Source organism: Diceros bicornis, chromosome 6 (genome assembly GCF_020826845.1).
Source record: "Diceros bicornis minor isolate mBicDic1 chromosome 6, mDicBic1.mat.cur, whole genome shotgun sequence".
Classification (NCBI taxonomy): Eukaryota; Metazoa; Chordata; class Mammalia; order Perissodactyla; family Rhinocerotidae; genus Diceros; species Diceros bicornis.
This window is the reverse complement of record NC_080745.1, coordinates 42450604-42477641: the sequence shown is the minus strand read 5'-3', so window position 1 is coordinate 42477641 and position 27038 is coordinate 42450604.

The window sequence follows — 27038 nt, the reverse complement described above, 5'->3', positions numbered from 1 at the left end:
GCTTTTCTCTTGATTCCCTAGCGTGACTAGAGAAAGGACTAGTCACAGCTCAAGGGTGCTCCCTGAGCTGACCATGCAATACCAGAATAGTCGGGCATGTCTGATTCTAACCAGTCAGTTGAACTTGGACTGTACCAAAGAGACACCAATAGAGTAGAAATAGCTGAGAGAAATAGAAGAAAATAGTTGTCACCCTCGAGGTACACACTTCGGAGGACTTTCTTCCCCACTCTCCTACCTCACTCCATGCCTTTTGGCGAGAGCAGAAGAAAGTCAACTAGTGGGAAAGAGAAATTGGGTACATCTAGGGGGGACTTGTCCAATTCATCTTACATGCCCCTGTCATGTCCTACTTTCCCCCACTTGTCTAGTTCATCTCCTCTGATGACAGGCTAAGTAGGTAGCTGTTCAAGATTTTTAGAGGATCTGAGCCAGGGCTGGGATAATGTGGTTCATGAAACCAAGAGGAAGATACCCATGTGGTGTTGAAGGACAAGGTTCTGAGGTCAAACAAGCATGTGACAGGTCATTAAGTATAAAGTGAAAGAAGCCAGTCACACAAGACCACATGTTGTGTGATTCCATTTATATAAAATGTCTGGAATAGGCAAATCTATAAAGACAGAAAGTAGATTAGTGGTTGCCTAGGGCTGAGGGGCATGTGATATTGGAGGGTGATGGCTAAGGGGTGTGGGATTTCTTTTTGGGGTGTAAAAATGTCCTAAAATTGATAGTGGTGATGGATGTACAACTCTGTGAATATGCTGAAAGCCATCGAAGTGCACCCTTTAACCGGGTGAATTGTATGGTATAATTCTCATATCTCAATGAAGCTGTTAAAAATAAAAGGTAAGAAGTGATACATCTGGGGAGCTGAGCTGTGGAAAACCAGAAAGATTGAGTGAGGAGCAGTGAGATGGAGAATGCTAACAGGAGGTGGTCTGCTGGGCAGCCATGGCGGGGAGGTCAAGCTGCTCTGGGCAGAGGTTTGATGCAGTTCCAGCTACAGCTCATGTGTTTTGAAAGAGGCTGAGATAGATACTGCCCTCTTGTAAAAGACCTCTGGAGATAACAATCTGATTACCATAATCTACTTTTCCCATGCTAGGGGAATGAATGTCTGAAGATTGAGCCTGGTCAGTTGGGTGGATCTCACTTCTGTGATAGGATTATAGCTATGAAAAAGTTAACTTCTTTTCATTGCCTGAAGCCTAATTAGAAATTGAGTTTGTGCATTATGATCTTTGGGGATTAATCGCTCTTCCAGGTAGCAGTATTTTTCCATGTTTGTATTTCATCAGGGCCTCACTCAGAGTTCCAAAGTTGGCCATTCACTAGAGTAGAAACCAAAATTACTGCAGTATTTCTGAAACAAGTAATGAATGAGGAGCTGTTTGTACAAGGTCGAGTTCCAGATACAGTGACGTGAGACTTTTGTCCTGGTCCTTCCGTAACTCTCCAACCTCATCTCCCACTCTCTGTCTCATAGAGATTCAGAACTACAGCCCCAAATGTATGTCTACGTTTTTGCTTATTTGGTCCCTCTATCTAAAACACCCTTTCTCCTTCTCTGAACTTGACTAATTCCTACCTGTTCTTCAGGAATCTTTCAGAAAGCCTTTCCTGAATTCTCAGGATAGTCTGGGAGTCCTTTCCTATGTTTCCGTAGCACCCCATTATACTCCATTGCCCCTTTACCGCATTGTAAAGGACTTACCTACTTATCTGTTTATGTCCCCACTGGTCTGGAAGCTCCTTGGGGCTTATCACCATGTCTCTCCATCCTCAGTCCCTGGACTAGTTCCCAGCACCTAATATATTCTCAATAAATGTGTGCTGAACATTTTCATTGCAAAGAGGCTATGCAGCAGCCACCTGGAAGTTTGACCAAAGAAATTTGGCACCATCCTGCTTGACCCCAAATATCACCCCAATAAATGGGCCCCTTCAAAAGGATCATGAGTGGCAGGTCATTTTTTAATGTCCACAAGGCCTAGCACATGGCTGAGCACACGGTAGGCGCTCCTTAAATGTTTGCTAAACTGATCTATTTATAGGCCTTGACTGTCATGTGTTTAACTCTCTCATAGACCACACTTTCGGTACCTTAGACACTCCTACCCCTAAATTGTTTTCCACACTGAGTTCAGATGCTCATTCATTAGCTGAAAGAACACTGGGCATTTTCCCGTAACGGAGCTGCACAACTGTTCAGTTTCAACAGCAGCGCCATCTTGGTAATGGAAGATTCATGCTATTGTATAATTATTCCAATATTCATTTACAAAAATGAGTGGGAAACAGAAAAAGAAAATGTTGATATTAGTGAAAATAAGCAGTGAGGTCTCACCAATTTAATAAAATTAAGACAAAAATAGAAATCATTGGGTGTGCTAAAAGTGGCCAGTCTTTAGCCTCAATTGAATGTTCAATGGAGGAAAGCTTGATTGTATGTTCAATTATGAAGGAAAAGAATAAATTAAAGAGCACAGTGAAATTCTGGGAGTATAGTGTCAAATATGGTATCCAAAAGGCTTAGTTAGCATTTTTATAATTATTTTTTAAATCTCTGGGCCGAACCAAGTAGTATCTAAGTCTATTGTTTGATATTCTTCCCTTTGCTATTCAAATGTTTTCATGAATGCCTTATATATCAAAGCAGGAAGTGACTTGTGTCATATTGGAGATTCTTTTCTGAAGCCTTTTCTAGTCCCAGAAAACTTTGGGAGGAGTAACACTTTAAGAGGAAATAACAGCCAACCCAGGACAAAACTCAAAGATTGTATCTTGACTATAGCCTTATTGCTAAGTGACTAAAGCACAGACATAGACTCAGGCACATCTGGATCACCTAGCAATGTGTCTTGATCAAGTTACTTAATCCTTCAAACCTGTTTCTTCATTTGTAAAACTGGGATATTTTATTTATTTGTATTTTGTATCTTTATTATTTATTTGTTTATACAAGATACAAATGAGTGAATATGTTCAATATGCTTAGTCCAGTGCCTGGTACTTACTCTGAGCTGATAGTATAGAAGCCGTTCTCTAGCAGGGAAGAAGGATGCTGGAAGAGGAGATGGGAGGGACTAAACTTGGCCTACTTTACAAATTGTCTAGGGCCCCACCAGATCCTGACCTCTATTAAAAACTAGATGCGGAAATACTTACAACTTCTATTACTACTCCCAGTCTACCCACTGGGTCATTCTGGCTTCTGCTGGGGTGAGTGGGAGTGTGCTATTTATTCACCTAATGACTTCTTCCAAGTTAGAGAAGTTGGAAACCCTGACAGTTGTTCCACCCATTGCTTCTTTCATTTCTCCACCTCTGCACTCAGGAAGGTGTATCTCCTGTATTATTGTCACATCTGCATTTTGACGTTTCAGTCGTCTGAGGCTGCTAGTTCTTTGAAATAGGTGATTACAACTCTGCAGTTATACAGTTAGAGGAGGCTGGGTTTAGGATATGCTGTTAAAAAGACAGGGGCAGGCGAGCTCTGTGTGATGGATGCCAGGCACCACCACCCCTTAAGACACAAATTCACCATCCTGACCCTCTGTGTTTGCTTCACCCTGACATGGTTGGGACTGTACCCCCATTTCCATTCCAACAGCATCCTTGCCTAAGTTCTTCCTTAATGGTTTATTAGGGTTTAATGACATTATTTATTACTGTTTAACATTTATTATATGTTATTATTACCCCTGCTTATTCAAAAATTTGAGAAAGTCTTATACTTCTGAGATTGCATCTAGAACTCAAATGCCCTCAAGGAGCCAGCCCAGTTACAGTAGAGATGGAATCCGAAGTGGGAGGGGGGAGTGGCAGCAAAAATCATGGAACAGAATGAAAGAATGAGGTAAAAGAAAATACTCAAGGCTATGATGCCGAAGTGCCCAGCCCAGGGCCTAGAACCTAGTGGGAAGTGCGCAACAGTTTATAAGTCTACAACCTTTCCTGTCCCATCAGGCTGCCCTAGCCTTTTCGCTTGTGAAATAAATTCCAGACAAAATCAGTAGTCCTAATATTTTGGTGAAGCACTCTTTTTCCTAGGCCAGCCTTCCAAATGCATTGAGAACACTCACAGTCTCCATTTACTCACCTCTCACATGCTCCCCTCCACTCTAATCTGACCTCCACGTCCCACCGTAGCTGCCCTCCTTCAAGATCACCAATTGCCTTGTCTTGCGGGTGCTTTAGTCTTCGCCTCCCTGGCCTCCCAAGGGATTTGACACTGTCGACCAATCTCTTCATCTCGAAACCCTCTTCCCAGCCTTCCTTGACAGAGCTTTCCCTTCTTCTCCTTCAGTTTCCCTCTCTGGCCCCTCTTTCTTTTGCCCACTGCTTTCAATTGATGAGGTGAAAGATCTGTGCTTCGCTTTCTATCCTTCTCACAGGATATGGCCATCCTCTGCCATGGTTTTAACTACCGCCTACAAAACAACTTTCATATTTTTCTCCTCATCTCTGACCAATTTTTTGAGCATCAAACTCACATAACCAACTGCATGCTGGGCTTTTCCACTTGGGTATCCCACAGGCATCTCACATTCAACTTGCACAAGACTGAATTAATTCTCTTTTACACCCCCTTCCCTCCACATCATCTATAGTCATTCAAACCAGAACCCTGGGTGTTGTCTTAGATTTCTCATTTTCCTTTAATTCTCAACTCCCTCCCTCTACCACATGTCTTGGGAGGGAGTTGAGAATTAAAGGAAATGAGAATTCCCAAGTCTTGGGAATTCTACCTTTCAAAAGCTTTTCTATTTCTTCCACACTCCCCCTGCCTCAGTTGCAACTCTCACGTCTTTCTTGAATTATTTTAATAGCCTCCCAACTAGTTTTCCTGTCTCTTATCTTGCCACCTTCAGACTCATTCTCCCCTCAGATACCCAAGTGACCTTTGTAAAATGAAAGTCTGATAATAAGTCACTACCTTACTTAAAGTCTAGCCGGTGGCTTCCCATTATTACATGATAGAATGAAAACCCCTTTGCAGAACCTGCCAGGGGCTCTTTGACCTGGCCCCCATATTTCATCTCTATTCTTCTCTCTTCCCTCTCTCCAACTTACACCCTGACCATCAAACTTCTAGAAGTTTCTCTAAAGCATCATGTTGTTCTATGTATTTGCAAATGCAAATATATATATTTTGTATTTGCATCTCATTCCCATCTAGATAGGTGCATATTTATTCACAAAGACCTAGTCCAAGCATTGTCTCTTTAGTCTTCTCTAACTTTCCCCCGCCCCCTCCTTAGAGAGCTGACTACTTTCTCTAATCTGCCACAGTATATCTTTATAAGATATCAACCACACTTATTTACATGTCTGTCTCTCTGCTAGTCTGAAAAGTCTTTAAGGGTAGGGATGATGTCTTATTAGGGTTGACCCTCACCCCTGTACACAGGGCCTGCCATAAAACAGGCATTTGTTCCATGTGTGATCAATAAGAGAACACAGAGCCTCATTATCCTTCAAATCAACAGGAATTGAAAACCCAAGAAGCCACCTTTGACGCCTTCAGTTTCAGCCTTAGTCGCTCAGTCTGGGCAGCTCAGTGCAGCTTCCTGAGCCCTCCACCAGTTCAGAAAGCATCCAACCTGCCACGAAGCGTGCACTGTCATTTGCTGAGCAGGAGTCAGCAGTGATCCTGCTGATAGAGTGGCCTTTGCTTCTTTGCACCCCAATTCCACACCCTACAGATTGTGCATCTTAAAGGTCATGGTCATGGTGGCCCTTATCAATCAAAGCATCAGTAGAGAAAAAAAATCCCACTCTAAGATATAGTGAGACATGTTGGTTTCAAAACATTGCAGATCGTTAAATGAGTAATATTAATGTGATCTCAGAATAGTAAACACACTCCCACATGGATAATGATATTAGTTGCAGTATCTGGAAAGACAAAAAAAGCAACACTTGGCTGCAAGGACTATGAAAGAGATGTCTATATGGGTGATTCAAGTTCTATTTAGGGCAAGAAAATTGCATTTCTCTAACTGCCTCCCCGCAATGTGGGGGGGCATATACACTCGCAAATCAAATCTTTCCTATGGAGTAGGGTGTGTGATTTGGGGGAAGTAAAGGGAAGGGGGGAGCATACACATAGAGGAAGAAAACAAAAGCCTTCATTTTCTAAAACTGTCATTCACTCTGATTGGGAAAGACTTTCTCAAGAACCGTGAATGTCCTGCACAGGAAGTAACACTTCATCACATGGCTAATAATCAGCTGCATGCTCGTCAGGGATTGGTTTTTCCCTTCTGTGGTGGCAGGATGGCCCCAGGCAAGCTTGGACACCTTCTCCACCAGCCTGGCAGTCATTTGAACTCATCCAGTGCCCATCTTCCAACATGTTTTAGTGCACTGGTCCCATTACATGAAATTCACATGGAAGGTGGGATGGGAAGAGGGGTTCTTCTGTAATTTCAATGGTGGGGTGGGATGGGAAGAGGGGTTCTTCTGTAATTTCAAAGGGTTTATATGGAGCTAGACCAACACCCTGCCCCAAATAGCATTTTCTAAATTAAACCAGCTTGCATGGGGCCTGCACATGTATCAAATTAAAATATACTTTCTTTTCACCCTCCAACTTACTTGCCTTTACCCCTTCTCTCTCTGATGCCCAGTTCTTCCCCCAGAAACCAACATCTTTAGGGCCTCTTATCTTTAAAGAAAATAACCCAATTAGCTAATTCACTGCAAGGTATTGGCCACTCAGTATGACCAGTCTTTATGTCTAGGAGAGAGGTAAGTACTTTACACAAAGGAATGACTCTCTAATGATGAAGTTTCTGGCCCTATCATGGGAGCTGCTAAGACTTTCCAGTGCCTCTCAAGTCCTACTACATTGGTGACTACCAATGATGAGGACACATAAGCATGACCCTCATGCCTGGGTCATACTTCATTCCCTGACAAAAGGCTGCTAGCTTTCTTCATGGTTATCAAGTTGCTTTTATGCAGTGCCTGTTTTAGCTTTTTTTCAGAGGCACTAGGCAGAATAAGTTGAATCCTAAGAGTCCTTGCCCCATGCCCAAAGATCCTTAGCACACTGCCACTCTATTCCAAACTTCTTTGACAGAGAAGACACAGGCTGAGGAGGGGCAAGGAGGTTGTCACCACATGAGCCCTTAGGTCTGTCGATTTTTAAGACTCAAGTCATGTGTCGATATTCTTACAACAGATACATGAAGGTATTCATCCATTTATTTATGCAATAATCACTTACTAAGCTCCCATTGTGTGCCAGGAATTGTTTCAGAGATGCACCAAAGAACAAAATTGACAATGTCCCTACCCTGCTAGAGCTTAAAGCTGGAAATAGGTTTAAACTATTTCTGTCTGTCTCCAGAAAGCAGAACTGGGACAAATGGGTAGGAGTCTCAGGGAAGCAGATTTCTGTTTCACACAACAAACAACCAAATATGGAATAGTAATGAGCTCCCCATCCCTGTGAGAAGAAGCTGCATCTCTGCTTGTTGCAGAGAGATTCATTCGTGGAGCTGGACTAGATCCATTGTCTTCAATTGTTTCTTTTAGCAGCAGGGATGTTGTTTCAAACAAAGTCTTACCTGCAGCTCCAATATAGTAAAAAGCAGAGTCACTGTGGTTGAAGTGGCAAATATAGATCTAGAGGCCACCTGAATGTTCTTCTGTCCACTAAACCCTAGATATCCACAATTCATTGGGTGAGATGATCATGAAGCTCCCAGCTTACCCTAGTATCATGGGGATCTGTGAATCTAAGCAGAATGGCTTAGATTTCTCACCAGAGTCCTCCACTCCCTCTTCTTCACTTCTGCCTTTTCCTAGGAGAGAGTCTGGTGAAGCCAGAGAAAAGAGGCAGAGGCTCCAGGAGTATAATAGGATACTTAATGAATGCTATCTGAGAATGTCAATATGAGCCAAAGACATTTTTTCTCTTGAGTGGACCTGAAGATCATAGCAGGGCTCCTCCAGCTCCAAAAACAGCCCATTGCCTGGGATCCTGAACCCTGAGGAAAAGACAACAGACTCCAAAAGATGAAAAAGATCTTGGGAAAAGAGGGCAAAAGACCGGAGAGAGAGAAGACACTTCCAGGCCACTCATTGAAATAAGGACTCCTTTGCACCATTCTCTGGTGACTCCACGTGTATTCTTGATCTTCTAACATGAGGTTTACTTTCTAGCAATGGACTCTATTATCACACCCTCTCAGACGTGATGTGACTAAGGGATTGCACATTATTCTGCAATCTGGAGCGGGAAGTTGGAGAAGCAGTCTCCCTTCAGATTCTGTGCCTGTAAAGTCCCATCTCCATTGGGCACAGTGTGCTTGGAAAGGAAAGCCTTCAGCAGCTCAGAGGAATCTGGGCTGGCAGCTATTCACTGGCTTGGGGCTGGTGATGGGATGTGGAAGAGGGGAATCCGGCAACTTGAAAAAGAGCTTGATGTCTTCCCAAGCATATAGCTACCACACAGAGCCTCAAGTTTGCCCAATCATAACTTTATCATCCTCCCAGCTAGAATTTTCCTGACAGTTCCTGAAGAGTTCAACAAAACTGGATTCACATCTTCTAGTTTCACAGTCTACAAAGTTGTGAGCTAAAGTAAGTGAGTCAGTTGAGCATGGTTTTCCAAAGTGTAACATACACGAAACATGATTTGTGGGGAGATGTTAATAGGAGTTACTCAACAGAATTCTGAAGAGTACCACTTTGGAAAACTCTGGTTCAAGAAAAACTGAGCAGGTTTCATTACTGCAGGAATTTTCAGAGCCTTGAAAATGCTAATGTAAATTGTGATTCTTCAAGAAGGGAACATAGTGTAGGATTTTCTAATTCTATTTGAACTCCGAATACTTTTTGTCACAAGGCATCATAAAGCGCTCCATTTTCCTGAAACACACTTTGGAAAATGCTGTCTAAACTATACACTTAACCAAAGTATTTGAATTTAGAGTTTTATCTTTCATTAAAGTAAGCCAGTATTTCCACAGTATACCAATGTCTTATCCATCATCTTGGGAGAAAAGACTTCACATAGATGAACTGTCTACATAACTAAAGCTTCAAATACCAAAACAATTAAACTGTCTTCTCTGAAAATCTTTCTAAAGTGTATTACACACATCTCTTCTTTTGATTATGAAAAACAAAAAAATACAATTTTGAGTATAAAAGTAAACATATGCTTATTTTTAAAAGCTTAAAAATTTGGAAAAGAAAAAATAAGGCAAAAGTTACAAACCCATAAGTCTGTTAACATTTGATGTAATTTCTCTCATTTTATTCTGCATAAAATGTTTGCTCAAATATAAAATAAATGCCACAATTCACTTAATATTTTCTAGATCATCAAACATTCTTTGAAAATATGTTGTAATGGCTCTATTATAGTCTGTAATATAAATGTATCATACTCCATTTAACCATTACCTTCATTGGATCAATCAGTTTTTTTTTTTATAAATAAGGATGAACATCTTTTGCAGAAATCTTTGTCTCTATTTCTATTTCTTTTGAAAAAATACCTATAAATAGAATTAATATGTCAAAGTATATAAATATCTGTGGGCTCTTGATCTATATTGTCAAATTGGCTTCCGGAGGATTTGTACCATTTATATACTCCCAGCAACTTATGAGAGTGATATTTTATCACATCTTTGCCAACATTAAATATTATTATTTTTTTAAAATCAGTGTTAATTTGATGTTAACACTGCCATAACTGTTTTCACTTTTCATTATCAGTGAATTTAAGAATTTATATGTACTAAGATTCCACTAATGTTTTCTCCTCCTATGAATTGTCTACATATATGTCCATTTTTCTCTTGTGGCCTTAACATTTTTCTCATTGATTTGTGTGAACTCTGTTAAGGCTATTGATTGTCGTACTTGTGACAAACAGTTTCACAACTTGCTGTTTACCTTTAATTTGGTTTATGATTTTTAATATGTAAATATTAACATCTATTTATCTAAAAATATGGCTCTGTTTCATTTTTCATTTCTTCCTTTGCTTTTGTGTTTAGAAAATAGTTTCTCATTCAGAAGTCAGATGAATATTCACTAGATTATCTCTGGATGTTTTATGGTTTCATTTTTTAAATCCTTTTTAAAAATTATGGTGTGCTGCTTGCTTTTTAAATGGAATAAAACATTTTCTTAATGACTCGGGTCACAATTTTGAATGGTGTTTAAAGTTTTGTGCCATAAAACAGAACACCTCCAGGAGCCACTGAGGTGGGTAGACAGAATTTTCCCCATTCTCGGTGACCTCAGACTCCTGTGATTTGCTAGTTTTGTGGCTGATTTTCAGTTTTGATCTTTTCTTTTGACGTTAGGCTTCCAGCTCTCATTTCCTATTGCAGACACTATTATGTCTCTTGTCTGCCACTCATAGCGATTCCTACTTTTAACAGCTCATACACCAAATAACCATATTTGTATTACTGTGAACTAAGGATATATACAGTTGAGCCTGGGTGTGGAAGGCAGAATAATGGCCTCCCAAAGATGTTCATGTCCTAGTCCTTGGAATCTCTGAATATATTGTCTTGCATCACAAGGGGGAATTCAGGTTGCTGATCAGCTGACCTTGAGATGTGGAGATTATTCTGGATTACCAGGTAGGCCCAATGTAATCACAAGTGTCCTTATAAGTGAAAGAGGGAAGCAGGAGAGTCAGTGTCAGAGTGATTCGATATGAGGCAGACTCGACCAGCCATTGCTGGCTTTGAAGATGGAAGGCAGCCACAGGCCAAGGAATTCAGGCAGCTGGAAGCTAAAAAGCTGGAAAAGGCAAGCAAATGGCTCCTCCCTGAGAGCTTCCAGAAAGAAATGCAGCCCTTCTGACACCTTGATTTTAGCCTAGTAAGACCCATTTCAAACTTCTGACCTCAAAAATTGTAAGACAATAAATTTGTATTGTTTTAAACTACTAAGTTTGGGGTGATTTGTTACAGCAGCCATAGGAAACTAACACATTGACCCTAGAAGTCTGTTAAACACAGAAAATACATGGGCTTCAGTGCTTGGCCTTGATGACTGCTATTTTGGCTGCTCTGAGGTATTTTTTCCCCACTCTCCCTCTCAATTGTTTCCATAGTTGCTGGAAATCTAACCTATGTCTAGATCAGAACCTAAGTAGGGCATTATTATTTTACAGGAATTGGCCCTGACAAACTAAGTTGCAAACGTTGGGTCAAAGGGTGAAGTAGAAGGAAGCTGGAGAGGCAAAGCACTTAAACAGTTTTTCAGAGAAATCACAAGGCTGGACCTTCTGCCCAATTTGAAAGAAAGAACTTCCAAGAGAGGGTCATGACCCCTGGACTGGGTGAGAGCATCACCATGTAATTAATGTCTGCACTGGGTCAGATAACCATCACTGGCTCTAGGTAAAATCCCTTCTGTCTCTAAAAGACTGGGTAGTTCAAGGGCATGAGATGCAAAGAATCCACTTAGCAGAAAGAGTCTTCTGGGAGTAGGGTTGGGGGTTAAATGGATTTTGTGCCACTAAGAGCCTTGGATCCAGACTAAGTAGTAGAACACGAACTAGTCCAATAAAAACTCAGGTAGTCCTTAAGAATAGTACACAGATAAGATTAAGGGAGAATCAGGAAAGAAGGTGCCAGCACTGGGCAGAGGGAATCTGCCTCTAAAATGTATCAGGATGTTTGCCCAGTGGTCTAAGTGGAACCGTCACTTAGGTAATTTTGTTGTGATGGACGTTAAAGAGGAATTTGAAGAGTGTGTGTTATTTATCTCTGTATCCCTAATGTCTACCACTGTGTCCCGCATGCAGTAAGTGCTCAATGAATTCTTGTTATGATAATGAACAAATGAATGAATTTAGTAACCCTCTGCCATCTTTAAATCTCACTCTACTTCTACTAATTCTTTTTTATTCCAAAGGAGGAAAAAAATGGCTTTCTCTGAGTTACAAGATTTGGGGTGATACTCGAAGAAGAAGAGCAAAATGGTTAAAGGTAAAGAGAGAATAATAATTATATCTTAATGTCATAACTTAATATGTAGTTTTAATAACTTAATGCATATATGGCATTTAGAGAGCAGTTCCTTGTATAAATGCACTCAATAAATGGTGATTTATTATTATTACTCTTCAACATTTTTACATGTTCTTCAATGATTAAAAAATAAACTTCAGAAAAATAACTTAAAATTATAATTTATAGTAAGATCAAAGAATATGTGAGTTTGTTAATTTATGAGAAAGGAAAGTACTTAATGGATGATGACAAGACAATCTTTACACGTATAGACTGGCATATACAATACACACAGTTGTGAAAATGAGAGTATAGATTTAAATACATTTTCTTGGCTATGTTCATTACTTAAAGGATCACATAGTGAATCCTCTCCTAAACTAAAGAATACTTCTTCAAGGTGGTATTAATACTACAATTTTTTAATATGCTGGTTTTATATAGTATAGCGTCTCATTCAGATTAGGACACCTTAATAAATAAGCCAAATGAGGGATTACACTCAGGGCCTAGAAACATGAGCACCAAGAGGAAAGGTAACATAGAGATCAGATATATTGAGCAGTGTTGATTAAGCCATATACTTAAGACAATAAAATTCACTTTCAAAGTACTGACTAGGGCATTTAAAGACTCAGAGGGAATTGACAGCCACCATAGACCCAAGACCCAGCTGTAAGAAAAGATCAACTCTTCTAAAAAACAAAATAAAATAAAAAACATAAGCCAATTAAAAAAAATTTCCCTTTCAATTAAGAATTTTGATTCCATTGCTTGCTGTGATGGAGGAGGGGAGAGCTTAGATCCATTTGCTGTCATCAGGAAGTGATAGGATGGGTATGGGTCTGAGGTTGCCAGTGTAGACCAGCTAAATGATCTACATTTAATATGAATGACTGAGTAGCTTTCTCCTTTCTTGATTATCAAAGAAAGGTGCCAAATGTACAACTTCAAGACTGCTGGGTTAGAGTTACTCTAGTACTTTCTTCCCTCCAAAGTCCCTAGATAATCTGCCAATAATCTGAGCCCTTGTTCTTGAGAGAAATGCAATATCAAGACCTTAGTGATGCCATTTGAGGCCCAAACTGATTTTACAACTGATGGCTGTGAGCACCATTTTCCAGCTCACATTTGTGGAAACCTACCAAGAAGACAGTAGGTTCTTTTGTTTCTCAAAAAAAAGACTTCTGAATCTTTGGAAAAGAAGTCACTGATTGCTGGCAGCTAGTACGGGTTCACCAATAAAGAGTTATGCCAACCAATTGTCTTTGTTTTTGTTGGGGTTTCTAGAGCATTAAGTGAAAGGGGCAGCACAAACATTGTATATCTTGATTTCTGCAAAGCATTTGACAAGGTCTCTCATAATGTTCTTGTAGAAGCTGGGGCCTGGATTTCAGGATAGCTGATGGACTGTTCTTTCAATGGCTAAATTCACTGACCAATGATGAGCTGACCAGGAGGGAGTCTCTGCTCTTAATGCTTCAAAGCAACTAAATCTTGTCCTGTCCCAGTACTTTTATCAAGATTCAGATGAAGTGTGGATTAGATGACCCAGCATATTCACTACCATTGGGAAGAGTTATAATTCACAATCCTGGTGGCAACCAGGAGAAGGTACATTAGTAGTTTGGGCCCTATGCAGGTACTATCCAAACTTGGCTGCACATCAGAAACACTTGGGACCATATAAAAAAATATGGGCACCCAGGCCTTAGCTCAGGCCCACTTAACAAGGACTTCAAGGAGTAAAGTCCTGGCATTTGTATTTTTTTTTTTAAAAACTACCCAGGTGATCCACAGGCAATCAGCCCAGCACCTCACCTTTAGAACCATTGCATTAATGGATTTAGTACAGAAGTTTTTCCAGGGTCATAAATGGTCCTTACCTGGTAGTCTAGAGATCTTCACGGGCTTTCAAATTATGAGAAAACCCTTCCCTACACTCTGGCTCCGTCCAATGTAGACTCTCCCTCATGGGGACAGAGCAGGGGGGAGGAGGAGGACAGCATCTGATAAAGGGAGCACTGGTGATGTCAGCCAGACCTGGAGTCAAGCTTGCTTCTGTGCCCTTCCTGCTGTGCAGGGGGGTCTGTGCCTCCATTTCCTCATCTTAAACTGCGAGGATTTAGCAAGGTACAAATGGAAAAGGTTTGCCTGGCACATAGGTGGTCAATTAATGCCAGCTGTTACTATTAATAGACTGTTGAGCAAACTCCCCAGTTCTGTGGATCTCATCTGTAGTTTGACCAGAACATGCCTTTTCTGCAGTTCTGTCCAGAAAAGGAAAGAAGCCCACCATCTGTTGACCATTAACTGTGTGCTAAGCACTAGGTCCCTCTCGGATCTAATCTTATTTCCTTCCATTGTCACCAAAACCCTCATTTTCCCACATGAAGAACCTGAGACTCAGAGAGGTTAAATGACTTCCCCCAAGTCACCCAGCTAGAAAGGGATAGATAGACATCAAGAATTTGGCTAATAAATTTGCACTGAGGATTCCCCACGGCACTTTTTTAATGGTTAATATAAGGAGTGGAGAAAGCTTTGCCCTTTAAAAAAAATCTAAATAGAGACATTTTGAAACTGCGAGGGAGGGGGGAAGTTTCACCACCTACATTCCCCACTACCTGAAGACTCAGCAATTAGCCAGAGGAAAAGCCCTACAACAGGCAGTCATTGCTTGCTCTCTCTCTCTTTTTCACACACACACACACACACACACACACACACCCCTTGCCACCATATTTAAAATTACAATACCTCCCCCATAACATTCTTATTTCTTTCCCCTGCTTTATTTTTCTTCTTATCACTTCATGACTATCTCACACAATATCATTTTGGTTATTTATCTTGTGTATTGTGACTCTTCCCCATTAGAATGCTAGCTCCTTGAGGGAAGGAATTTTTATCTGTTTTGTTTATTCCAATATACACATGCCTGGTACAGCGTGACACTCATTGACAGTCAATAAATATTTGTGGCATGAATAAATGAATGAATGGGTGAATGAACGGACGGATGGATAGAAAAAGTCTAGAAAGGTATCAATCATAAATACTGAAAGTAATTATAATCTAGTTAAATAGCTGCATGTTTTGGGTTTTCTATTATAAATACATATTATTTTTATAATAGTTTAAAAAAATGTAATTTCGATTGTCCAGATTATTACTGATTTGAAGCTGAAGTGGGAACAAAGATAGGACTGTGTTTATCTTCTAGAGGGCGAATGTGCTGGATATTTTCCACAGGCCCCTCTGAATCCACTCTCCACCCTTCCTCACTCGACTCTGTGCCCTGGGATGTCAACCTCTTTGAACTGAACCAACAAGTTCTTTTGACCTTTGGCTTCTACTTGGGAAAAGAATGAGGTTGGGCTATCTTTTCCCCCAGCTCTCAGCTTGCAGCAGATGGGCCATGTCCCTCTACCTGTGTCCCTCAGGCACCTTCTTGGTACCCCCCATCTTTCTGGGTTCTAGAACTGCTCCCACTCTTGCCTCCCTCAGGCCTAAGGATGTAACAGCTCTCCACTTTGCATGACCTAGAGTGTTTCATTTCCTTTGCTGGTCATCTTGACTCTGCCCACACCTTTTAAATAGTCCCTTTATTAAATTTTCCTCAACTACGCAGTGAGCGTGCCACATGTTTCTTGCTGGGTTTCTGACTGAAATGGTGAAATGTGCTTACAGTTAGAAGAGCTAAGTCCTAACGCCGATTTCATCACTGGCTTGCTCAAGACCAACCACCTCTTTGGACTCAGTTTCTTCATATGAAAACTAAGAAAATTGGGCAAGACAACCTCTAACATTCTGTAATTTTAAGAAGCCTTTTGCTTAGAAAACAAAGTAGTTCCTTCCCCATTGGCTAGAAAGTGTTAACTTGATCCAGATTCTGAAAAGGACCCAGTCTTCCAGGAACTTCCCCGCCAGGGCTGGCCCTGTACTACTCACAACAAGCTGAGCCTGGCAACAAGAAAGCCGGCCAAACCCGGTCCTATCTTTGCCTTCACTTCGGCTGCAAATCAGCAATTTCCTGGAAAATGGAGGTTACGTTTTTTAAAACTATTATTATACCAATAACACATATTTATAATAGAAAAACCAGAATCTGCAGCTATTTAAAGAGATAATAATCACTTTCAACATTTACAATGGATACCTTTCTAGATTTTTTTTTATTCACTCATTCCTTCCACAAACATTTATCGAGTGCCAGTATATGCCTGGCTGTTCTGGGCATGTGGATATAGGAATAGTGTTGTGTTATTGTGAAGTACTTGTGTTGCCAAACCAGAACTCTGGATGCTACCTCAATTCTCCACTTTGGCCAAGTATAATATCTGAAGAATTGCGTAATCTCTGCTCTTCTTCAGGCAGTGTGTACACGGGCCACCTAAGTTCCTGGAAGGGTGATTATTTTTATCTGTTAGGACCAAGTCAAACCTTCTCCCATCTGACTTAGCTTCTCTGTCTTAGACACGGTCTCCAGCTTCTAGCAAGGGGGCCTTCTCTATCGCCAAACCAAAACGTCAACAATAAAAACAGGGAATAAAGAGACCCTTCCTGGAAGTGGGAATTGTTTAGCCAAACAACATTGGAGGTTTGGGAGTAGTGACTGAAAGTCAGAGCAGAGTCAAGGCAGCGAACTTCTTCATCTGGCGTGACTGGAAAAATGGATCTGCCCAAGCAGACACAGTGGTTGTTGGAGTATCTACACACACAGCTGTGGCAGGACAGCGCTGTCTGACTCCTTCTTTCATTTCATCTCTCCCCATCCTCACACCATTGAGGGAAAGTTTGGTTTTGCTTTGAAAACTACTGCACCAATGTTATGCTCTGAGAAGCATTAATATCAGCAAGAAATGGATTTGTTTATCTTACTGACATGCTATTTTGAAGAGTATCAAAGACTTAGTCTTACTTCGGTGAGGGCAGAAAAGAATCAGCATGGCTCCCTAGGATTTTATCAGGAATGATTATCACCTCATCTTTGATCACTCAAGTCTTCTTGGGAACGCAAATATACTCACTGCTGGAAAAGTGGCTGTCACATAACAATGGTTCATGAAATTTTGTGAAGAAATTAATAAGTGAATAAATGACTCTTAGTTAAACCATACTTTAATATTTAGCAATATTTAACATTTATCAAACTATGTTTATAAGATAAAAACAGAATGGGAGGGGAAAAGAAGAAGGAGAAGGGGGACCCAGAGCCTAATAAGTCAGACTACATGGACCACGGGGCAACTTCTTCTGTTTTGCACCAGACTCATCTGTAAAATGAGATAACAGTACCTTCCCCATAGGGCTGTTGTGATTTTTAAATGAGTTATTGTATGTCAAATGCTTGTAATAGGGTCTGGCACATGGTAAACTGTGAATAAATGTTAGCTATTACCCTCCTCTCCTCTTCTACCTCCTTCTCGCACTCAAAGAACTTCCTTGGTCTGCCCCTAGGAATCTCATCTTCCCTCTGCTGATTAACTGTGCATGTGTACTCTTCCATATTTTACAAGATATACTGATGGTGTTTCACAGTACTACATTAAAGACATTTGAACAATTTAGATAAACTTGACACTGACATTAGTTTCAATCGGCAATGATCTCATCTCAGACATTCCTCCTCTGTTAAATACTGTCACTGGGAAGGAAGAACAATGAAGCGACGTGGACCACAGTCAATTTGGTGACTGTAAAGGCAATTCAGGTTCTTACTCCCATTTATCCAAAAATATTTACTAAATGCCTAGCGTGTTCCCAGCCATGGGAGGAGCACCAGAATGAATCAGACACTGATCTTAAAAGAAATTTCCAGGGGCCGGCCGGGTGGGGTAGCAGTTAAGTTCGCATGTTCCGCTTCAGCGGCCCAGGGTTCGCCAGTTCGGATCCTGGGCACACACCTACTCACTGCTCATCAAGCCCTGCTGAGGTGGCCTCCCATATAGAAGAGCTACAACTCTACAACTATGACACACAGCTATGTACTGGGGCTTTGGGGAGAAAAAAGAAAAAGAGGAAGATTGGCAACAGATATTAGTGCAGGGCCAATCTTCCTCAAAAAACAAAAGAAAGAAATTTCCATCAGAGAGTGAGGAAAAATCAGATAGAGATTAGTCATACAGGTAGAAAGTGTATGGGCCACAGAGAAGCACAGCTAGAGTGCGATGCACCTCTAGTGACAGGGGTGACTGGTTTCTGCTGGGGACTCAAGAAAAGGGAGTGCAGTTTATACAAATGCAGGTGACCAATGCCTGCCAGGGGTAGTAACTCAACTTGTCTTAAGACAATTACCTTAAGTGTAAGGATTTGGTCTTTGTCTAGGGGGTTTTGTTCGCCAGAATTGTAATACAGGCCATGTTCGTCGTGCCGTATGCCTTTATATCAGCAGTCCCCATCACCACCACCATAACCCTCCCACCCACTGCAACAATACATCCAGACCTGGATCTTGACCCATGCTCCCTAACATTCTCATCCTGATCAAAATATCCCCATTATATGCCCCTTTTTCTTCAGGGCCCCTGGGTGGCAGTAGGCCAGTCCTCAGAGGAGAGCTCACCAGCACTATGAGCATCATACATTTGACACAAGGGACCTCTGAAGCCATGAACACATTCTGCCTGTCTTTAAAGCTGCAGTCCATGGCATTGTGGATACTTAGTCAATGGTAATAACCAATCAATGGGTTTTGATCAGCTCAGTCACAACAAAACCTCAACAACTGGCTGGGTAACTGCAAAGGTTAGTGCAGCTTCAGTTTGGTTATCACACTGAAATCTCTATGAATGGCATCAGCTAAAATTGTGCTGAGTGCAATCTGCTCACCACAACTTGGAGGCCCTGACTGAGAAAGCCACAGAGCTTTTAACAGCTAGAGTTATCAGGCAAAAAAACAAAAAACAAAGCACTTTTAGATACAACATATCACAAAGAAATAATAAAATTTGTTTCATGTTTTAAGCATGCCTAAAAGATGCATGCATGTGCCTTTGTAGATGTCTTTCCGAGTTAACATCTGTAGCTTTGCCAGTATAACACCATCTTACCTTGATATAAGACTATGCGATTTGGGTAACACATCAGTCTCTTAAAAGACGGTATTCTGGAAAGGTCAGCACTGTGCCAACCCACCCACAGCCTCTTCTGAGGGGATCCAACCTGCCTACACTTCCTGCCGAAAGGGCAGGCCCAGGCAGCCATGTTTAGCACTCAGTGCCCCTCCTCCTCTGTCCATAGATGATTGGCCCTGGCCCAGGCACCTGAGCCAATGGTATACAATCTATATAGCTGGTCAGGGAGTTACAGTTTGCCTTGGAAGATGGACTGGACCAACTAGATTCTCTCTTAGGGCCCTGAACTTGAAGCAAACATAGCCATCAATTAGTACTAGGACCAGAAGAAGTAGGCATGCAGTGTGTTGCTTAACCGTAGAAATCCAAGATCCATAACCTCCTGCTGCTGAAGGCCTGGGAGCCTTTGCAAAGCTAGAATCACCTTTTAGCTCTGGGATCCTTGAGGCCAAGATTTAATATGGATATGGCCACTGTTCTTGGATTGCCATGAACATCCCTTTATCATTTTCAAAAATAGTGTGACATAATACAATGCCAAAGCCCTTTGTCTTGAGCTGGCTCGAATGGCTTCTGCTCCTTAAGAAAAAGAGTCAGAATAAAACCAGTGGGAAATTAAAACCGAGCCCCACTGAACTCCTGGGCCACAAGGCCTTCTAGAGAAGTCACAAGAAGAAAGTCACAAACTGGCAATGTCTTAGCCATTACTGGGAAGGCAATAGACACCAAAAAAAGAAAAAAGGGAACTGAAAACCTTTAAAGACGATTTGGAAAGTTTGTGTGTGTATGCCTCCCTGTTGGGCACGCAGTGACTTATAGAACCAACACCATGAATGGAGAAGGCACAGCCTCGCTGAGCTCTCTTTCGTGAGCGAAACCTAGTATTTTAACAACCAAACTTAAAATAGACTATGAATGACTACTGGTTATGCGATATGCTACATGCACAGGAATCACAAGTCGTTGAAGCCAATTCACAAGAAAAACAGGATAATAATATTTGACGCAGCCTCCAAAGCAGGTGCTCAGCTTGGGGTGTGTCTACATGGCCCTAGTTTTTGTTTCCACTGAACTTTGGAAACTATATGACACTGCTCTCTATTTAAAAATGTAAATGTATTGGTTCCTATAGACTGTGTCTAAATAAAACACAGTTTCCAGATATCTCCTCACTGGTAGCATTTCATGGCCAAAAATATTTCATGGCTTGGCCTCTGTCTAAATATTCCAATTGATTTAGAAATTGAATTATTACCATGTTGGATCCACAAAAACATTTCACTGGTTTAAAAACTAAACTTTGTAAATTGAAGTTTTCACTACTTGAATGGATTACTTTCTATGCTTGTATTCTATTAATTATGTCTCCTTGCCATGAGGAAGCAGTGTGGTGGCGTGGTTAAGTTACAGAGTTTGGAAACAGATGGGCCTGAGTTCAAATCTAAGCTCAATGGTTTTCTAGTCATGTGGCCTCGGGCAAATTATTCCTGCAGTTTCTTTATTTCTCAAACAAGGATGATGATAATAATAGTACACATCTACCGGATGTTGTAAGAATTAAATGAATTAAGGTACATAAAGTCCTTAAAGCAGTGCCTGGCCCATAGGAAATAATCTACAAATGTTTGCCACTATTATTTGTATTACTTTCATTGAACTCACAAAGTAAATCATGGAGTACATGCAAGTATTGTGCTAGGTGTGTACTTTGGTAATCTTGTTTAAAACTCACAGCAGGAGGGTAGGAATTATCATCCCAATTTTACAGTTCCAGAAAGGAGGCATAGACAAAGTTAACTAATTTGCTAAAGGTTGCCTGGTTACTAAATGGCAGAGCTAGGATTCACTAATTCACTCACTAATTTATTCAACATGTTTTTATTGAATAATGGATACACACTATTCTGGGTGCTGGAATACAGAGGGGAACCAAGCAGATATAAATCCTTGCCCTCATGGAGCTAACCTTTAGCTAGCAGAGACAGTCAACAAACAAGAGAAGTCAGTATAATGTATGGTAGATGAAATAGTGAGGTGTGCTGAGAAAACTAAGGCAGGGAAGGAGAGAGGGAGCATGAATGTGTGTGTGTTGGGGCAAGGGGATTGGAGTTCAGAATGCAATTGTGGCCAGAACAGGTAACTAGGGAAGGTCTCACTGTGAAGGGGATGTTTGAGGAAAGGCCTGAGAGAGGGAAGGAAGCAAGCCATGGGGGTATCTAGAGGAAAAGTTTCCGGAAGAAAGAGCATGTGCAAAGGCCCTGAGGCAGGAATGTGCCTGGCATGTTCCAGGAACAGCAAAAGGGCCAGTGTGGCTGAAGCAGAGAGAAGACGGAGAACAATAGGAGATGAGGTCAAAGAGGGGAGGGCTTGGCTGTCGTTGGTATTTGCTAAAGAGAACCCTACCCCATGTTTGTGTTAACTAGGGTTCTGCCTCCACACAGTAAACACATCCTAAGAAGCCACTGATGGAAGTCTCCCCCTTGGAAAGGCCATCTTGCCTCCCAGCCTCTCCACCTTGTAGAGAGGAAATCCCAAGCTTGGTGTTGGCAGTCAGGTAGTTCACTGAAATGAGAAACCACCTAATTAGCACCCCCCAGCCGACTGGAAGCGGCCATGACGACTGTCCTGGAAGCCCTTGCAGAGATGTGCTGTGGTCTCTCTGAGCTCATCATGGCACCTTCCTATGCAGGAGTTTCAATTCAAGGTCATTTTTGGTTCCTTTTCAGTATCAGACTCAGAACCAGGTCTATTCAAGTATAGGAACAATGCAGACACATTAATAGCCAGACCCCAGTGGGAGTATTGTTTTCCATTTCCTCCTCCCCCATATTTATTTGTTTCTTCATCTCCTCTGCGCGGTAAATGTGACCTTGCATGATATTTTCAGATGAAGCTTAAAAAGGTGGGGTGGAGAATGGGAGGATGCCACCCTGCATTGGAGCCTGCTCTTCCCCAGACCCTGTCAGGCTCTGGAGCTGGGCTGCTTGGGTTCCAATCCCCATTCCACCACTTAGAAGCTGTATGACCTTCGTCAAATACTCAACCTCTCAGAGACTCAGTTTCCTTATTTTTAAATTGGGGATAATGATAATATCTGCTTCATAGGCTTATTGTGAGAATTAAGTGAAATCATTTAATGCTATTTTAGAATTTAGCCAAAATTGAGGGCTGCCTCTCATTCCTGGGGTGCTTTTCATTGCAATGAGAGGGATGTTTCAGGACACTAAGAGGCAGGTGTCCAAATGATGTGGTTGTCTCTGTCTTTCCATTCAAAGCACAGTTCAGATGTCTCTCTACTGAAAGTTCTATTCTTCCCCTGCTGGTTGGTCCCAGCTCCCCTAAGCCGATCAGCCTCTTGAGTTCTTAGAAGCAGACCCAGGGAGGTCGCAGCCCTCTCTGTAGTCTAGGGAAACAACTGGCCCACTGCCTCAAATGGGAAAGATGTCCTAAGTGCACTTATTACCTCCCCTGGGGCAGACGGAGATTTTCTTACCTCATGCAGGGCACCGAGGGAAATGTTTGCAAATACTCTCGTAGAAATATGAAACAATAAGCAAGTGTCCTTTCTAGACAAGGAGGTTTTTAATGAGAGAATCTGCAGGGATTACATTTTTCTTCCTTCGGTGTAATTTATCTTTTGGGAAAAGGGCACACAGAATTTGGTGAATGTTGTTTAATGGCCATAGTTTATTAACTCTATGTGCTCCTGTAGAAGGAAAAAAATCACTACACAGTCATGTCAGAAAGTCGCCCATGACTGGGATATAGCAAATGGTCAATATTGCTATCAGCTGTAGTATAAATCAGTGAATAAATGACGCATTAGGCATAGCGATAGCATTTTTTTTTTTTTTTTTTTTTTGTGAGGGAGGTCAGCCCTGAGCTAAAATCTGTGCTAATCCTCCTCTTTTTGCTGAGGAAGACCGGCTCTGAGCTAACATCTATTGCCAATCCTCCTCCTTTTTTTTTCTTCCTCAAAGCCCCAGTAGATAGTTGTGTGTCATAGTTGTACATCCTTCTAGTTGCTGTATGTGGGATGCGGCCTCAGCATGGCTAGAGAAGCGGTGCATCCGTGCGCGCCCGGGATCCGAACCCGGGCTGCCAGTAGCAGAGCATGCACACTTAACCGCTAAGCCACCGGGCCAGCCCCAGCGATAGCATTTTATAGGAACAGTCAAAGCAATTGTCTTAAGATCATTGTAACTGAAAAAATGTGCCCTGGAAATGCTTCTGTAGCTCAATGATTTAAACAAATAGAATAATGTTTTCTCATTGGCTCAGATCACCATTTTTGAGATGACTTATCATGGTTCCTGACTAAGCTTCAAGAGGCAGAGCCCCTTCAGATTACGATTTTAAGTTGCTAAAGCCTGTCATTGCACAGGCTCAATATCAAATAGTTAAATGACCTTGACACTAAACTCCTGAAATGCACTCAAAGAAAAGCCGTATGAAAGATTTGCCACAGATAAGAAGCTTAGTGCTACGTGGATAATCACCCCTGACTTATCTCAGTTGTAAGTTCAGACTGAGATGTGACAGGATTTTTTGAAAGATGCACCACAGGACAAAAGAGCCTGGCTTAAAGATAGAGGCTCACCGATTCCACTCCTCATTCTATCCCTAAAGGCATGTCCACCAAAAGACATGTACAAGAGTGTTCATAGCAGCTTTATTCAAAATAGCCCAAAGTTGAAAACAACTGAATGCCTGACGGTAGTAGAAGGGATAAATTGTAGGATATACATTCAATGAAATGCTACTCAACAATTAAACAAACAAAAAAAACCTTGCCGCGCACAGCAGCTTGATTGGATCTCAATCCAATCAGGAAAAGAGGTCAGATGCAAAAGCATATGCACTGTATGATTCCATTTACATGAAATTTTGAAGCAGGCAAAACTGATCTACGGAGATGGAGATCAGAAGAGTGGTTATCCCATAGGGTACAAAATCAACATAAAAAAATCAGTTGCGTTTCTATACACTAACAACGAAACAGCAGAAAAGGAAATCAAGAATACCATCCCATTTACAATCACAACAAAAAGAATAAAATATTTAGGAATAAATTTAACCAAGGAGGTGAAAGACCTGTACACTGAAAACTATAAGATTGTTGAAAGAAATCAAAGAAGATACAAAGAAATGGAAAGATATTCCATGCTCATGGATTGGAAGAATTAACAAAATTAAAATGTCCATATTACCTAAAGTAATATACAGATTCAATGCAATCCCTGTCAGAATCCCTATGACATTTTCCACATAAATAGAACAAAGAATCTTGAAATCTATATGCAACAACAAAAAAACCCATATTGCCAAAGCCTGAGAAAAAAGAATAAAGCTGGAGTTATCACACTTCCTGGTTTCAAAATATACTACAAAGCTATAGTAATCAAAACAGTATGGGCCTGGCAGAAAAACAGAGACACATGGATCAATGGAACAGAATTGAGAGTCCAGAAATAAACCCACACATCTATGGACAGCTAATTTTCTACATGGATGGACTTTGAGGGTATTATGCTAAGCAAAATAAGTCAGACAGAGAAAGACAAATACAATATGATTTCACTCATTTGTAGAAGATAAACAAACAAACACAGAGAACAGAGTGGTGGTTACCAGAGGAGAAGGGGGGCTGGGAGGAAGGTGAAAGGGGTGAAGGGGGACATTTGTACAGTGACGGATGGAAACTAGACTTTTGGTGGTGAACACAATGCAGTCTATACAGAAGTCAAAATATATTGATGTACACCTAAAATTTATATAACGTTATAAACCAGTGTTACCTCAATAATAACAATAAAAGAGGAGTGGTTAACCAGGCCAGAATGGGGGTGGGGAAGGGCATTATGGAATCGGAAGGGTACAAAGGAGCCTGCTGGATGCTGGGATATTCTCAATCGTGATTTGGGTGGTGGTTCCACGGGTGTATGTATGTGAAAAACTCACTATTTGCACAGTGACTATTTGTGCAGTTTGCTCTGTATAAGTTATGTCTCAACTTAAAAAAAGAAAAATAAGGAAACAAACAAAAAATTAAATATAGAAGTAAACAGGATCTGTGTTTTCTGGGTGGCTTTTGTAAGACTCTGGGATCACAAACCCAAAAACTATGACTCCTCTGTAAGAAGAGAAAATGTGAATCCCATACAGCTAGACTTATCCCAGGTTACTTTGTGGAGTATTCATTCATCATTAACCAGCATTGAGACCCGTGTGTGCCAAGCAGTGGGCTAGCTTCTGGCAATATGGTGGGAAACGAGACTGTCGTGTACCCACTCTGTAAGAGGAGGTGACACCTCACAGAGAAACTCCATGCATAGTTCTATAATTTTGAAATGTGAGATAGGCTCTAAGAAGAAAAGCAAAGGCCTCTTCCATGAAAAAGAAAAAGAAGTGGGCCTGATTTTGTTCCAACAGGAAAGTCTCCCTGAGGAAATTACATATTAACAAAGATGTGAAGCTTGGGTAGGAGTCAACCAGAAGAATGGGGGGCGGGTAGAGAGAGAGGGAAGGGAAGAGGAGAGAAGGAGGCAGGGGAGAGGCGGGGAGGGGAGAGGAGAGGAGAGGAGAGAATAGAAGAGACGAGAAGAGAAGAGAAGAGAAGAGAAGAGAAGAGAAGAGAAGAGAAGAGAAAGAGAAGTGTGGGCAAAGGCATTGAATTCACTGATCCAAGATTCTGAGATAATTCTAGTGTGGCTAAAATGTAGTGAGCAAGGAGGGAAAAGAGAGAAATGAAGCTGAAGGACGAGGGGTAGACGGGGGCCAGGTGTGGAGTGCTTTCCAGGCCAAGATTAGGGTTTAGATCAAATGCCAAGTATAGTTTGAAGAGCCAACGTTGTAAGAGTTTTAAGTAAGATCTGATTTATGTTTTGAAAAGATCACTGGTTTCCAAGACAAGAATAAACTAAAAAGGAATAAGAATAGAGTCAAAAGAACCAGATAAGACTATTGAAATAATCCAGGAAAGAGAGGCCAACTTGAATTAGGATAGTGGCAATGGAAGTGGAGAAAGGTAGATGGAAATAAGCCAGTTTTTCCAAACTTACTTCTGGTGACCTTTCTCTCTTCTAAAACTGTCTCTCAATCTCTCTTTCCTCTCCCACCCCATCAAAACATACATACGCACATTCGTAGCAGCTGTGACTGCTATGAATTCACCTACTAGATTCCAGCTGCGATGAGAATGCAGTAATGATGGCGCATACCCAGTGCCTTATTAAAAATTCCAATGCTTTACACAGTTCAAGAAAAGGAAATCATGAGTAAATGCTAACGTTTACTCAGCATCACCTATGTGCCAAGCATTGTACTAGGTACTTTCACACTTGTTGGCTTGTATACTACAGTGGACTGAATGTTTGTGTCTCCCTGAAATTTGTATGTTGAAATCCTAATCCCCAATGTGATGGTATTAGGAGGTGGGGCCTATGGGAGTTGATTCGTTCATGAAAGTGGAGTCATGAATGGGATTAGGGCCCTTATAAAAGAGCCACCAGAGAGCTCCCCTGCCCCTTCACCATGTGAGGACACAGCAAGAAGAAGGCCACCTATGAACCAGGAAGCTGTTTTTCACCAGACACCAAATCTACCAGCACCTTGATCATGGACTTAGCCTCTTAGAACTGTAAGAAGAAATTTCTGTTGTTTATAAGTCACTCACTCAGTCTATGATACTTTTGCTATAGCAGCCTGAATGGACTAAGACATATACCAAATTGGACATTATTATTCCCATTTTAACAGGTGAGGGAACTGCAGCTTGAAGAGGTTAAATGATGATTTTATTGTAGTCTCACAGCCATTGTAAATGGCAGAGATAGAATTTGAGTTTAGAGTTATATGATTCCAGAAACCATGTTCTTTCCACTATAGTCTGCAGATAATCCATTTATCAAAGGTGTAAGTCATTTTAATAACAAACATAGAAGAGTAA